Raw genomic sequence first — 10,262 nt, forward strand, 5'->3', positions numbered from 1 at the left:
TTGGATGCACTGCGTCCGTCCTTTGAAGAAAACAGTGTAGCTGATGGTGGTTTGTCCTTCTTAGTAGCAATTTGGGACACGTAGTCGTTCTAGAGCCTAGCCGTGTCCGTGTTCCTCTTTGCTACTTTGCTTTTCGTGGTACCGAGTTTGTTAGGTCTTGTAAGATTTGTAATCTTCTATTTTTGAAGTCACTTGTAATGGAACGAATCTTGTCTTCTGAGTTGTCCTTTACATTTGTGTTGTAATCCCTGTCGTACATGAGATTACCGAGTTCTTTCCATAATTACCGACTTCTTATGTTCTTTGTGAGGCAGCTCTTCTTTTCTTCATGGTTGTCGGGTTGTTTTTTGCAGTAATCTGATAACTCTACCGTAGTGCTGGATGGATAAGTCTGAAATCTGCCCGTTGAATTGTACCGTTGTGTGGATTTGTGCCCTCCATCATTTTAGCTGTGTTGGTAAATGGACCGTTGCGTTTTCATATGGTGCTTTAACGGGCCTGGTGGGCCGTTTTTATCGCTGTAAAAATCTATTTAAAGATCCTTCATCTTCTTTTTCTTTACTGCCCTTCTTTTGCCTTGAATACCCTAGCTCTCAGACATCCACCGTCGCCATTGCTGCCGTTGTCTTAGCGTCGCCGTCCAAGCTTTCTCTTCCCCTAGTTCCTTTTCTGCCTCCGATAGTACATGGGTAAGAAGAAAGCCGCAAGCAAGTCCCAGTCAACCTTCGTGGACGAGGAGTCCTCACTCTTTGTGATTGAGAATCAGGAGTTCGTGGCCATGAGGGCTGCTTAGAAGTCTTGGCCGGCTCCGACAACAACTGAAGAGCAGCTTCGTGAGCTTGTCGGCGATGGCTTGATTCAGAGCAAGGCCTTTGCTGAATGGAGAGTTCTAGGCGAGCATCGGGTCCCTGCCCTAGGTTCTGGTGAGATCGTTCTTTTCGTCTTTTTCATTCATGCTAGACTTTGTCTTTCTACCTCTGCCTTTCTTCATCAATTTCTCAACTATTTTGGGATTTGCCTGAATCATCTTGCTCCTAATGCAGTTCTTCAGCTTTCTGTCTTTGTTTATCTTTGTGAAGCTTTCCTTGGAATTCCCCCTTCTCTTTCTCTGTTTCGTTACTTCTTTCGCCTAAAACCCCAACCCCGTCGTGAAGAAACCAGTGTTCTTGGTGGTTGTGGGATCCAATTTCACCAGGGTCTTAAGAGCAAGTTCTTTGACTATGACCTGGTTGATTCTATAAGAGATTGACGTGCCGACTGGTTTTATGCCGTCAATCTGATCCCTTCTCTTGCTGTCCACACTGAATCTGGACCCTTAGTCAATGACAGATGGGATAAGAACCCTGTGACGTCTGCTGAGGTTTAGGCAATCTAGCCATTCCTTGATAGGATTAGTATGCTGAAACAGCAGGGCTTGACTAGTTTCGGCATAGTCTCGAGCTTCCTTCGCCGCCGAGTTCAGCCTTTGAAGGAGCAAGAGCACCTTGGCTTTGAGTACTCTGGGGCTAAGGATCCTTCACGCATGGTCCCAGCCCTTGAGTTGACCAATGAAGAGGTACTCGAGCGTCTCCAAAAGATGCTGAAAGGAGCAAGCGTTGTCCCGCTAACCGTCTCCAAGTTCTCTGCCAACAACCCGCCTCCAGCTGTAAGTCATTTTCTCTTTATTCGGGTACTTCCTGTATTTCTACTATATCCATTTTTTGCTTAACTTTTCCTTGTTTTATTGTTTCATTCTTTTTTGTAGGAATTTGGGCGCAACTTTGTTGACCCGATCCCTCTTGATGTTCTTCTTGCCATGGCGAACACTGGGGAGAAACTTGCTGGGGCTTCTACAACCAGTAAGTTTCCAATCTCCACAGTGTTTCCTAGGGTTTCTTTTGGATTTGTTGATGTATATGAAGAATATGTTCCTTGTCTAGTCCCTTGAGGTCCTCATAGTGTTTCGAAGAGGGGGCGAATGGATGGGTCTTCATCTAGTCTGCCTGCTTCTAAGAAATCTCACAAGCCAAGTACTCGTCTAGGTACTCCAGTTGTAGCTATCATGCTCTTAGGTGATCATATTTAATACTCTCTGTCCCTTTGTTTTCTTGTTTTTATCTTGAACCGAGTACTTTTGTTCCTTTTTAGCGAGTGCCCTGGTGACCTTGGTTGAGACCGAGGGGGAAGAGGATGATGAAGTACCCCTTATCATGCGGCGGTGAGTTGTTTTCATATTCCCCTGCCATTGAATTTCTCCTCTTTGTCTTGACTTTTAGTCTTGATCTTTTTGTAGTAACCGGACATCGGTTATGGGTTCTTCTGAGGCTCCTACGCCGGCTTCTTCTGAAGCTCCAGTGTTGAGTTCTTTGGTAGCTTTGGCACCGGGTTCTTCCACAGCTCTGGTGCCGAGTTCTTCCGAGGCTCCAGTTCTGGCTTCTTCAGGGGCTCCGGTATCGGCTACACCACCCCTGCCACCAAGTGGTGGGGACGTCTTTGTCGCCGTGGTCCCTCCTCCGAGGTCCTCTTTCTATTTTGCAAAGAAGAAGGTGGCTGGGTGAGTGGGTTCTGGCTTCACCTTTTTGCTTCTGTTCTTCTTTTCTCTTGTTCTCATCGGCGAGTTCTTTTATTAACTTTCAGGCCTTCGTCATCTTCCGTCCCTCCGTCGGCTTCTTCTCAACCCTCCATTGTGCCACCGAGTACTGAACCTCAGGACTTGCAGCACACCACTAGTGAAGTGGTCGTGGGGGCGACAAGTCTTTCTGGTGGTGATGCTGCTGCTCACTTGGTTGCCCCGGAGGTGACCGTGGCCATTGCGGTGGGTCCTTCTGAAGGGTTGGCCTCTTCTTCCCGAGAGATTGCTCTGGTCATTCCTTCTTTGCCTCGACCGGCTTCTCCTTCTCCTTCTCTTACCTCCAGTGGTCCGCCTTTTGCTGATGATGTGGTGCAATAGTTTGATGCTACACATCGGCTATCGGAGTTAACTGCTGCCTGGGGGAGCTTGTCGTCTCTTGCGACTTCTTTTGGAGAAAAGCTCCAGGTAAGTTTTTTCACCATTCCTTCTTTGGATGTTCGCTTTTCTTTGGTCCTTATTCTTTGTTTTTCTTTGTATCTTTTTGCTTAGTCCTTCTCGCATGATCATACCGGCTTCTTTTTCTCGTCTGAAAACGAGAAAAAGTTGTCTTTAGAAGTGAGCGCCCTAAAAGCTGATCTTGACCTCCTCTGAGCCGAGATGGAGGCTGAGCGTCAAACGCATCAGGGTGAAGAAAAATCTCTTCGTGCTTGGGCTGTTGAGATCAAGAAGCAGAGGGATGCCGCTCTTCAGGAGGCTTGAAAGAACTCGGAGGCCGTGAAGAACTTGGAGGCCATGAAGGAGTGCAACGGTATTGAGGGTTCTTTTTGTTTCTTTCTGCATTCAAACTCTCCTTTCTGCTGACTTGTTGTTTGCTATCTCGTTCAGCTCTCCGGGTTGAAAAGTAGAAGCTCTCGGAGGGCGTTGAAGAAATGAAGACTCTTGTTCGTACAAGTCACAACAAGGCTAAGGAGGTAATTACTCATGCTGAGGAGGAACTCGCGCTTGCTAAGTTGATTAGGCGTGGAGCTGATAGAGATCTTGTGCAGGCCCAAAAAACCATTGAAGACTTGTCTGGCAAGTTGGCAACGGCTACTGAAAACTGGAAGGCTTTGTGGAAATCCTTTCGTTCAGTAGCCGACGTTCTTCGAACTCCAGCGGATGATGGGCAATCTTGGGCTCAGTTGATTCATCGAATTCCAACTCATTTCCAAGAGTTTGTGAAGATGTGCGCTCAACTGTGTACCAAGAATGTCCTGGCCCAGGTCCGGGTTCTTTCTCCAGTGGCTCCTTTGTCCAAGATAGCAGAGGAAGCTGATAGTCAAGAATACATCGATGCTGTTGAGAGGATGGAGCCTGAGGTTGAAGACTTAGCTAGTAGAATAGTAGATAATCTCAACATTGTCCTCTCTTCTCCTGATGATGAGGCTTGATGTATTTGACCTTTAGGCCCGTGCCTTGTAATATGACATTTATGCTTCTTTTGAATGAATATTTTTGTTGAGGGTCTTCTCTGCCTGGATGCCTTGTTTATTCCTTGTATTATTTGTCTAATTGGCTAAAGTTACATGACTTGATGAGTACTTTGTCTTGCTTTCGTCTTAGCCTTGTAAACAACTCTACGCGCTATTTTGACAAACTTTCTTGATTTGTTGATTACTTTTCTATCTCATATAAACAATTCGTTATGTATGTAGGTCTTTGCTGATCTGACGCTTTGCTGTTCTGTCGAGTGCTTGTCTGGCCTTCTTCTGTGCTATGTAAACAACTCGTAATGTGTAGGTTTTTGTGTTCTTGGGTATCTCCAGTGTAGCCCCCGAGCCTCTTGCTATTTGGAACAAGTAGTTGGAGGGTCTTGTCTTAAAATTTCTCTAGTCTAAGCCCATGCTTAGTTTCAGTCGTATTGCTTTTATTTCGGGTTTTAGCTACCCTCATCGGTAGGCTCAAGCGTCTTTTCAGCTATTTTGCTCTTGGCCAGGATGCTCAGGCGTATTTTTAGCTATTTTGTATTTTATTTCAGGTCTTAGCTTGTTGGCTACCCTCATCGGCGGGCTCAAGCGTCTTTTCAGCTATTTTGCTCTCAGCCGGGATGCTTAGGCGTATTTTCAGCCATTTTGCGTTTTATTTCAGGTGTTAGCTTGTTAGCTACCCTCATCGGCGGGCTCAAGCATCTTTTCAGCTATTTTGCTCTTGGTCGGGATGCTCAGGCATATTTTCAGCCATTTTACGTTTTATTTCGGGTGTTAGCTTGTTAGCTACCCTCATCGGCAGGCTCAAGCGTCTTTTCAGCTATTTTGCTCTCGGCCGGGACGCTCAGGCATATTTTCAGCCATTTTGTGTTTTATTTCGGGTGTTAGCTTGTTAGCTACCCTCATCGGCGTGCTCAAGCGTCTTTTCAGCTATTTTTCTCTCGGCCGGGATGCTCAGGCATATTTTCAGCCATTTTGCATTTTAGAGACAACTTGGAGAAAGCCATGAGACAAATGCTTGTCGAGAGATAATCATCTTTATTGATCATGAATATTGATGTGTTATAGTGATACATAGCGCTATTTTTGTTGATCATGAATATTGATCTCTTGTGTCTTATATACATATTTTTCCTTGAGTTGTTTTTATGCGTAGAATCTTCGTAGCTGACTGATGTGCCATGTATTATTGACTTCTTTCCCGTCTTCAGCCATGAGCTTGTATGTGCCTGGTCCAATGACTTTTGTGACAATAAAAAGACCTTCCCATGGACTGAGTTGTTTGTGGCGTCCGTTGGTTTTTTGTATTCTTCTTAGTACTAGGTCTCCGACTTGTAATGTTCGAGACTAGGTGTTCTTGTTGTAGTGGCGTCTTAGTCCTTGGAGGTATCTTGCTGATTGCAGGGTAGCGTTTACTCTGATTTCTTCTGTACTGTCAAGTTCTAATCTTTAGGTGTCCTCTGCTTCTCCTTCGTCATATTGCTCTATCCTTGGTGACGTCTAGATCAAGTCTACGGGTAGTATGGCTTCTGATCCGTACACTAGGAAGAAGGATGAGTAACCGGTGGCTCTGCTTTTTTGAGTCTGCAACCCCCATACAACCTTGGGTAATTCTTCAATCCATTTTGATCCATAGTCTACTAGTTCTTCGTATAGTCTTGGTTTCAATCCAGCTAGTATGAGTCCATTAGCCCTTTCTACCTGTCCGTTGGCTTCTAGATGTGTGACTGATGCATAATCTATGATAAAGCCACAATCCTGTGCCTAACTTTTGAATTCTGCAGTTGTGAAGGGAGAACCCAAGTCTGTGATTATTCGATTGGGCATGCCAAAGCGGTGCATGATGTCTTGGATGAACTCGACTGCTTTGGCTGCGCTGTATTTTGCTAGTGGTTTGTATTCGATCCACTTGGTGAACTTGTCAATTGCTACAAAGATGTACTCGAAACCAGCCCTTTGCTTTCTTGAGAGGTCCTACTTGATCCAGCCCCCAGCAGGAGAAAGGCCAAGCGGGTGGGATGCAGATGAGGTTGTGGGCTGGTACATGAGTCTGTCTTGCGAACATCTGACAACTTTTGCATCTTCTGACGAGTTCTTCTATGTCTTTCAAAGCGGTTGGCCAGTAGAAACCCGTGCGAAATGCTTTGCCGACTAGTGTTCTTGAAGCGGCGTGATTTCCACAGTAACCTGAGTATATTTCGTCTAGGATTTGTTTGCCTTCTTTAAATGAGACGCATTTTAGGAGTACTCCTGATGATGTGGCTCTTCTATATAGCTTGTCTCCTACTAGGACGTAATTCTTGCTTCTACGGATGACTTGTGTGGCTTCCTGTTTTTCTGCTGGCAACTTATTCTCTTTGATGTAGTCAATAAAAACCTATGTCCATGAAGTGTTGATCACCAGAATCTGGTTGCCTTTGGCTGTGAGTTCTGTGGTTGTCTCACCGGGTTGTTTGATAGAAGGAGCTGATAATTCCTCTATGAATACACCAGGTGGGACCTTTGCCCTGTCAGATCCAAGTTTGGCAAGAACATCTGCTGCAATGTTGGAATCTCGTAGGACATGTAGAATTTCTAATTCTTGAAAATGTTTTTCGAGTTTTCGGATTTCAGTACAGTAAGCACTCATGTTTTCTTTGGTGCAATTACAATCTTTGTTGACTTGGTTGATGACTACTGTCGAATCGCCGTATACGAGTAATCGCTTGATTCCGAGGGTAATAGCCACTCTTAGCCCGTGTATGAGAGCTTCATATTCTGCTTCATTGTTGGTGGCTTGCCATAATATCTGAAGGACATACTTTAGTTGTCTTCCGTCTAGAGAAATTAGGAGGATGCCTACACCGGCTCCGCCTAGCTTGAGTGATCCATCAAAGTACATTTTCCAATGATCAAGTATGGCGCTTGACATGGGTTGTTGAATCTCTGTCCATTCGGTAACAAAATCAGCAAGGGCTTGAGATTTAATTACTTTCCGTGGGGTAAAATCGATGTTGAGAGCACCGAGTTCAACCGCCCACTTGGATATGCGTCTTGTTGCATCTTTGTTGTGTAAGATGTCTCCCAGTGGGAAATCTGTCACCACGGTAATCTTGTGGCTTTCAAAATAGTGACGAAGCTTGCGTGAAGTGATCAGTAGGGCATAGAGTAGTTTTTGTATATGCGGGTATCGGATTTTTTATTCTGACAGTACTTCGCTGATGTAGTATACTGGGTGTTGTACTTTATACACGCGCCCTTCTTCTTCCCTTTCCACTACTATCGCCGTGCTGACTACAGTAGTAGTTGCTGTAATGTATAGCATCATGTCTTCGTCTTTCTTTGGAGGTGTGAGGACTGGTGAGGAGGTGAGGTATGTCTTAAGTTTCTTGAAAGCTTCATTGGCTTCCTCTGTCCATTCGAACTTGTCTGTCTTCTTTAGCAGTTTAAAGAAAGGCAGCCCTTTTTCGCCGAGTCTTGATATGAAATGGTTGAGTGCCGCCATGCATCCTGTTAGTTTTTGTACATCTTTGATGCTTCAAGGAGGGCCCATCTTTGTTATGGCTCGAATTTGCTTAGCGCTTGCTTCTATTCCGTGATGACTGACTAAGAATCCGAGTAGTTGTCCTGAAGGAACTCCGAATACACACTTGTTTAGGTTCAATTTCCATCTCCACCTTTTCAGATTCTCAAAGGTTTATTTTAAGTCTTCAATCAGTATATCCGGGTTCTCTGTTTTTACAACAACATCATCCACGTTTGCTTCTACGTTTTCACCAATCTAATCACCAAGGCATGTTGGATAGTTCTTTGGTAAGTGGCTCCAGCATTCTTGAGTCCAAAAGACATTGTCTTATAGCAGTAGGCGTCGAACGGGGTGATGAAAGATGTCTTGCTCTGGTCCTATTCTTTTAATGCGATCTGGTGATATCCGGAATAGCAATCAAGAAAGGATAATAAGGCAGATCCTACTGTTGAATCAACTATCTGATCAATGCATGGCAGTCCAAATGGATCCTTTGGATAGTGTTTGTTGAGATCTGTGTAGTCAATACACATGCGCTACTCATCCGTGTTCTTTTTCTGTACCAGAACTAGATTTGCTAGCCAATCTGGATGGAGGATTTCCCTGATGAATCTAGCTGCCATTAGTTTTGTAATTTCCTTTTTTATTGCTGTCTTCTTGTCAGGAGAGAATCATCATAGTCGTTGCTTCACAGGCTTGGAGCCTTCATTGACATCAATTCTGTGCTCAGCCAACTCTCTTGGGACCCCTGGCATGTCGGTCGGCTTCCAAGCGAAGATATCTTTGTTGTCTCGAAGAAAGTTGGTGAGCGCGAGTTCCTATTTTGCTAATAGGTGCGCACTGATGGTTGTTGTTTTTGAGGGATCACCGGTGCCTAGGTTGATTTACTTGACATCGGCTTCTTTTGGTGGTGCTAGGATGCTTGGTTTTTTAGCCGGTATCTCTAGTTCTTCTTGACTCATTTCTACGGTAATAGTGACTATTTCTTTTCTTCCTTCGTTTGCTTGTGCTCTTGCTGCAATTTGAATTGCCTGTACGTCATAGTCAAATGCGCGCTTTAAATAACTCCAAAGGGAAAGGACACCGTTAGGCCCTGGCATCTTAAGCAACAGGTACGGATAATGCAGTATTGCCATAAATTTTGCTAGTGCCGGGCGTCCGAGGATTGTGTGATATGATGAATCGAAGTCTGCAACTTCAAACTTGATGAACTCTGTATGGTAGTTTGAGGGAGTTCCAAAGGTAACCGATAGAGTGATCTATCCAAGTGGCATTGCTGCCTTGCCGGGTACTCTGCCATAAAAAGGTGTGCTTGTTGGTGTGATCATCTTGGTGAGTTGTAGTCCCATCTTCCTTAGAGTTTCTGAAAAAATGATGTTGAGTTTGGCTCCCCCGTCGATTAGTACCTTTGTAACGGTCATACCAGCAATGGTTGGGTCTAGAACTAGTGGGTAATGGCCTGTGTTTCCTACACTAGTCCATTGGTCTTCTCTTAAAAATTGGATTGGATATTCTGACCAGTTGAGATATCTTGGTGTAACAGGTTCTGCTGCCATGATTGTTCTTAATGCTAATTTTTCTTGATGTTTGCTTCTGGAGTCTAGAACCCCGGCGAAGATCACTGCCACTGTTCCTCTAGATTTTTGGAATCCCTTGTCTTCATTGTTGTCTCCTTTTTTCTGATTGTCTTCTTTATTGTTCCCTTGCTATCTTTTCTAGTGTATCTTTCATTGAAGGTGTAGCAATTTCTGATAGTGTGTTTTCCATTGGGGTGCAAGGGGCAACGTATGTTCTCAATGTCATCATATCTTCTGGGCTTAGTAAATTTCTTTGATTTGTCAGCCATTGCCACTGTGTTGTCTGGACCTCGCTTTCTCTCCTGATGTCTGTTGCTTCGAGGATTTTGCCTGTCCAGATTGTCTCTGTTGTTTCTATCTGGGAATCTTTCTCTTGTTTTTTCCTTTGCAGTAATCATCTTTTCTACTGTTCTTCTGAATTCTTCATTGTTTCTTGGGTTTTCTTTGCAGAAGTCTTGAAATTGCCACCTAGCCACGATTCCATGAGAGAAAGCTTTGATTACTTCTCGTTGTGTGATGTCATGTACTTGAGCTCGAAGTTCGCCAAATCTTCGATAGTAATTTCTGAGACTTTCACCTCCTTTCTGTTTGAGTCCTTTTAACTCTGCGTGGGTGATTGGATGTGTAATAATTCCCGCAAAATTTTCACAGAAAGCTCTTTGCAAGTCTTCCTAATTTCTGATTGATCCTGGATTTAGTTTGTCGAACCATTGAAGTGGCATGGTTTCTAGGGCCATGGGAAAGAACAAGGTTTTGATGTCATCATCCCCATTGGCCAATTCAATCGATTATGAGTAAATCCTGAGCCATTGCTTTGGTTCGGTCTTGCCATCATACTTGGAGTGGTTAGACGGCTTGAACTTGTAAGGTAGTCGTATCGAAGCAAGTCTATTTGCAAAACAAGGGAATCTATCGTGCGTTCTTGCTTCTGTATATTCTGATTCTATGCCCCCTTCTTGCCAACTGTCGTCTTGGTGAGAGTAGTTTTGTGTGGCTGTCCAAGTAGGTGCTCTGCTTTTGGTCTTTCTTGGTTGCTCGACTCGGTTATTTTGACTGTGATTTCTTCGGCTCTCTCCGTTGTGACTTCCACTTGGTCCTAGTCTTTCGAAAGCAGACTTCCTTTGATTTTGATCTTCCTGTTCATGAGATGTTGCCTTTCCACC

This window comes from Miscanthus floridulus, chromosome 17 (assembly GCF_019320115.1).
Source record: "Miscanthus floridulus cultivar M001 chromosome 17, ASM1932011v1, whole genome shotgun sequence".
Taxonomy (NCBI): Eukaryota; Viridiplantae; Streptophyta; class Magnoliopsida; order Poales; family Poaceae; genus Miscanthus; species Miscanthus floridulus.